Source organism: Heterodontus francisci, chromosome 46, assembly GCF_036365525.1.
Source record: "Heterodontus francisci isolate sHetFra1 chromosome 46, sHetFra1.hap1, whole genome shotgun sequence".
Lineage (NCBI taxonomy): Eukaryota > Metazoa > Chordata > Chondrichthyes > Heterodontiformes > Heterodontidae > Heterodontus > Heterodontus francisci.
Window position 1 is genome coordinate 11,831,334 of NC_090416.1, and position 6,412 is coordinate 11,837,745.

Consider the following 6,412-nt stretch of genomic DNA (forward strand, 5'->3'; position numbering starts at 1 on the left):
AACCTCTCCGCCCCTCTCTCTCTCTCTCCTCCTTTAAGACGCTCCTCAAAACCGACCTCTTTGACCGAGCTTTTGGTCGCCCGTCCCCTAATATCTCCTCATGTGGCTCGGGGTCAAATTTTGCTTTATCGCGCTCCTATGAAGTGCCTTGGGGGGGACATTTTATTGCGTTAAAGGCGCCAAATAAATGTAAGTTGTTGTTGTAAGGCTCCAAATTGCACTCGCCTTTTACCCACTGAGCCATTGGGTGAGTTGTTTGTTTATTTTCTTTTTGGTACTATTACATTTAAGAAGTGCGGGATCAGCAGACCTTCGCCCGGGAGTGATGTAATGCACCTAAATATTTATTTGTCCAATTATGACAGAACTTCGGGCCATTCACAACTTGTGTGCCCCAATTTCCTTCATTTGTTCAAGAGAAGAAATCGAGCTGGAATTATTTATAGTCCATTGAAAAAACCTGTTGTTTGGTCCTACCCAGCCCATTTCCTAAACTGTTAATGGTTTGGCACTCCATTCAGTATTAGTATTTTTATAATATCTGTGGGTCTGCTTTTTAAAAACACCCACATGCACGGTGCACAATTTATCTCCATGTTTCAGTCACCGCGCAAATCGCTCCTGTCTCCTCAGTGGTATTTATTTATGAGTTATATATATATAGCAGAGAATTTTCGCCGTGTTTAATTTGAGATGTTACAACTCTCCTGGACTAACTCCTTACGTCCCAGGATACCAAACCTGTGGAACTCCTCGCCTCCTTTGGCACTCCCGTCCTCGTACTGTCAACAGGATTTTAAAACTCTGAAGTTTCGCGGCCCCCAACAACAACAAAAAACTTGCATTCGCGCAGTGCCTCTAAGTGCAGTGAGACATCCCAAGGTGGAGCGATGGGAATTAGGTGGTGGTGGGGTGGGGGGGGGGGGGGCGGGGATGGGCGAGAGGGCGGAATTGGAGGAGCGCAGAGATCTCGGAGGGTTGTAGGGGCTGGAGGAAGTTACAGAGATAGGGAAGGGGAGAGGGGCCAAGGGAGGGATTGGAACACCAAGGTGAGAATTTTAAATTCGGGGGTTTTGGTTCACCGGGAGCCAGTATAGATCAGTGAGCATGTCTCTCACCAACACTTTGTGTTCTCTTCTCTATCATTCTTTTCATTCTTGGTTTCTCCTGAGCCCAGAGTACGTATCAAAGCTGATCTTGACTCAGGATGGGGGTTGGACTAAAGATGCCTTGGCCGTGTAACAATCCTCTGGAAGTTTATTGAGCATTCGGCATCTGTCCCGCACCAGACAAGTGAGTTAATCACAGGATTATTCCCTCAAACAGAGAGACTAAAATGTCAATGAAACGAAATATTGAGGACGGAGCTGACTAACACAAGGCAACTGATCATTTTCTACCGATTTCGGCGCACTTAGCCGGGTGCTACTGAGGTGTTTGAATTAGGGATCGGTAAAAGTTGCTGTCAGAAAAATTATGCCAATCAATGTGACTGATTATTCACTGGGGCTTATCAATTGATCAACATTTTTCACTGTGATGCTATTCAGGAATTTTAAGCTCTGTATGGTGTCACGGAGCGGAACCCACTGCAATCTCTTTGAAGTGCGGTCGCTGTTGTAACATAGGAAAGGCAGCAGCCAGTTTGCGCACAGCAAGATCCCACAGGCAGCAGCATGATGACGATGATGTTGGTTGAAGGGTAAATATTGGCCTTAGGTCACCACCCTTTTCTTCCAAATAATGGCAGTGGGATCTTTCACATCCACCTGAGAGGGGAGACAGGGGCCTCGGTTTAATGTCTCATCCGACAGGCGGCACCTCCGACAGTGAAGCACTCCCTCAGTACGGACGCTGGGAGAGTATCAGATAGAGAAGGCTTTCAGACCATCAGTCTGCGCTGGATACAAACCTCAATCCCAGAAGTAAAAGGGCAACACACTAACTCACTGTTCTATCCAGTCCTTCATGATGAGAAAACAGTCTTAGGAAAATAACCGATATGGATATTTTTAGGCCAAAGTTCTAAATACTACTTGATATAAAATTTGTGAGATAGTATCACTGGAATAATCCTGAACAGGGTAGCCTCTGAGGGACGTGGTCTCCCAGCCACTGTGGCGCTCAGTGCTGTCTCCACAATCCACCATCCTTTTCAATGGAAGTCTGACTGAACATTGGAGCAGAGGAACATGTGGAGGCCATTCAGCCCTTCAAGCCTGTTCCGCCGCCATGCAATGAGATCATGGCTGTTCTGTGACCTCACTCCATCTACCCGCCTTTGCACCCCCCCATATCCCTTTGGTTAACAAAAATCTATCAATCTCAGATTTAATATTAACAATTGATTCAGCATCAGTTGAGGGAGAGATTTCCAAACTTCTCCCACCCTCTGTGTGTGGAAGTGTTTCCTAATTTCACTCCTGAAAGGTCTGGCTCTCACTTTTAGACTCTGCCCCCTAGTCCGAGTCTCCCGAACTCTCTCTCTACCCTCTCTGTTCCCTTCAATATCTTAAAATCTCTGCGCCATAGCTCCATATTGCCTTTGCCCCTATATGCCTTAATAAACTTTGGATAACAAAAATCTATCAATCTCAGATTTAAAATGAACAATTGTATCCAGCATAAATTGCCGTTTGCGGCTCAGAGTTCCAGAGACGAGTGCCGTCTTCCCTTTAACAGGGCCGAGCTGCAAGAAGCCAGCTCACCGCCAAGTTTGGAAAACGAAGATGAAATAGGTCATGGTTAGGTGGCACCAGTCTTGGAAGAAGGGAAGACTGAGGGAGCTCCATAATATTGAAGTCCTGGGAAAGATTGAGTGAAACCCTCCGAAGAATCTACATTCCTCCAACGCTGGCCTCTTGTCCCTCTTCCCACTTCCTTCGCTCCACCATTGGCGGCCGTGCCTTCAGCTGCTTGGGGGCCCTAAGCTCTGGAATTCCCTCCTCAGTCCTCATCGCCTCTCTCCCTCCTCCTTTAAGACACTCCCTAAAACCGACCTCTTTGCCTGAGCTTCTCAGTCCTGACCTGACCCAAATATCTCCTTGAGTGGCTCAGTGTCTGATTGCATTCCTGTTGAGCACCTTGGGATGTCTCACTATGTTAAAGGCGCTACACAAATGCACATTGTTGTTAGTCGTGCAATGCAGCTTGATTGAGGATGTAGGGTGGAGGAAGAATTTACAGGACGGGGGGGATTGGGGGCAATGGAAGCGGGAAGGCAAGGGACGAAATGAAAGGGCAAGAAGCACTGTGAGAGAGATGCTGGAAGCTGTAGGAGAGAGAGGACTGCCAGTCAAACAAGACGTGTTCTCTTATATCCATACCTTAGGGGTTGGGATAGTAGTCATTGGCTTATGACACAACCGAATCCCTCAGAAGTAATCGCTCCCAAGCAGCTGCTCCATAGATTCGAGCAGTGTTGCTCTATTCTGTCCAACCGAGTGCTTAGGATCTGGAATGCACTGCCTGAGAGAGTAGTGGAGGCCGATTCAATCGTGGGTTTCAAAAGCGAACTGGATAATTATCTGAAGAGAAAAAATTTGCAGGGCTGCGTGGAAAGGGTGGAGGATTGGGACTAGCTATGTCGCTCTCGCGGCACAGTGGCACAGTGGTTAGCACCGCAGCCTCACAGCTCCAGCGACCCGGGTTCAATTCTGGGTACTGCCTGTGCGGAGTTTGCAAGTTCTCCCTGTGTCTGCGTGGGTTTCCTCCGGGTGCTCCGGTTTCCTCCCACATGCCAAAAGACTTGCAGGTTGATAGGTAAATTGGCCATTATAAATTGCCCCTAGTATAGGTAGGTGGTAGGGGAATTGAGGGATGGTGGGGATGTGGTAGGAATATGGGATTAGTGTAGGATTAGTATGGGTGGTTGATGGTCGGCGCAGACTCGGTGGGCCGAAGGGCCTGTTTCAGTGCTGTATCTCTAAACTAAACTAAACACGACGGGACAAATGGCCTCCTTCTGTGCTGTAACCATTCTTATGATGTGATGATGCAACATGTGAGTAGAGAGGACTGAATAAGAGATAAAGGAGCGAGGAAGAGAAGGCGAGAGAGGGGAAAGGGAAAAGGGGAGACTGAGAAAGGAGGAAAGAGGGCCGGAAGAGAATGGGAAGGGAGTAAGGGGAAACAAGGAAGAGGGCAGGAGGAGAGGGAGAAGGAGGGAGAGAAAGGGAGGGGGGATTGAGGGAGATCAGCCGACAGGGGGAGGGAGAGAGAGCTAAAGGTAGGTAGGGAAGGAGGAAGAGAATGCAAAAGAGAAAAAACGAGGGGGGGAGAGAGAGAGATAGACGGAGCGAGAGAAACAGGGAGGTGTCAAAGAGGGAGAGGAAAGGAAGAGTGAGGGAAGGAGGGATGAAGAAACAGAGGATAAGGAGCAGGTGGGAGTAAGGGTGTACGAGCTGGAGTGAAAGGTTGAAAAAAGAGAGTGGCAAAATAAAGGTGAGAGTAGCGGAGAGGAGGGGAGGAGGAGGGAAGAGCAGCGAAGGATGAAAGGGCCCGTGAAAGGGGAGGGGGGGGGGGGTGCGGGGTGTCGAATTAAACCGTGTCTGCGTTCACTCTGCCCTGGTAAACAGGGAGCAGGCTGCCCTGGGCACTATCTCCCTGTCCCACCCCCTGTCCCCAGTCAGTGCTGAGAGCTGCTTTATTCCAAACTTCCCACTGTGATAAGCTGGCGCCTGCCAGAAGGCAATTCAGCCCGAGTAATTGAGTTTCTCTGAGCAGTGGGTTACTTCTTTAAACCGGAGCTTTGAAAGGAGCAGGCAATAATAAGATTTAAAAATATATATCTATCAATAGGAGGGGGTGTTGGAATTAAAACCTCTCTATTTTTTGAACAATCCTCTATGAATTACTTGCTGGGGGAGGCGTGGAGAGGAGAGACTGTGCGTTTTGTATTAAGTCAAACTGCTATTGTTAAAGTCTGGTATATGGCGCCAGTGGAGTGCTGATGAAGACTGGAAATACTGAGTGTGTACAGAGAAGGAATGCTCTGCCACAGGCGGGGGCAGGGAGACAGCATGGCCTCTTAAAGGGGCACGCCTTTCTCAAATACCACTCCTCCCCCCCCCCCCCCCCCCCCCCGCAAAAAAATGTTGTGTGTGGCAAACTTTTAATTGCTTGCCACAGGGAAGAGGCCACTGTTTCACTTGCGGTGCCATTGATACCATTTTTGGAAGGAGTGATTCCTGTGCCTGCGTCATGTGGGAAGGGTCGTTGGACGGTCCCAGACAAAGGATGTCCCTTTAACCTGAGAAGGGAACTTGGGGATGATAAGGAGGAATTTCAGGGACTCCCCACACACAGAAACAGATACAGAGACACACAAACAGACACACACAAAGAGATACACGAACAGACACACACACACACTCACAGACACACACATGCAGAGACACACAAACACACACATAAACACAAACACAGACAAACACATGCAGAGACACACACAAACGCAGACACACTGCACACACACACACGCAGACAACACACACACACAGAAAGACACACACACGCATTGACACAGATACACACACACAAAGAGGCACACGCTCAAAGACTCACACACGCAGACAGATACACACATGCAGAGAGAGACACACACACAGATACACACATGCAGAGACACACAGCGATACACACACAGACACACACACAGATACACACACACGCAGACAGATACACACATGCAGAGAAACACACACGCAGTGACACAGATACACACACACACCCACACAAAGATACACACACACAAACGGACATAAACAGATGTAGTGACACACACACATAAAGAGGCACACACTCAAAGACCCACACATAGGTACACACACACAGACACACAAACACACACATGCAGGGACACACACAGCGATACACACACTACACCCACAGACACACAAACAAAGACAGACAGACACACACACACACACATCTGCAGAGAAACACACACGCAGTGACACAATACACACACACACACAGACCCACACAAAGATACACACACGCAGACACACACATGTCGTGACACACACACACACACACAAAGAGGCACACACTCAAAGATCCACACATAGGTACACACACACAGAGACACAGACACATGCAGAGAGACACAGAGAGAGACACACACACACAGACAGTCAGAGAAAAACAGACACCATGACACAGAGAGACAAAGAGACACACACAGAGGCGCTAATAGAGAAAAACAGAGATGCACAGAAAGACAGTCATCGAGACACCCCCACATACATTGACACACAGAGACACACTTAAGCCTCCTTTTCTATTGGTGCTTATTTAGTTCAGATTCCAGGAGACCAGTGTCTGGGAGTCTGCTCCAAGCATTTACGTTGTTAAATCTGATTCTCCAGCACAGGCGCCAGTCTCATAGAGCCAGTTTCTCCTGGCTCTT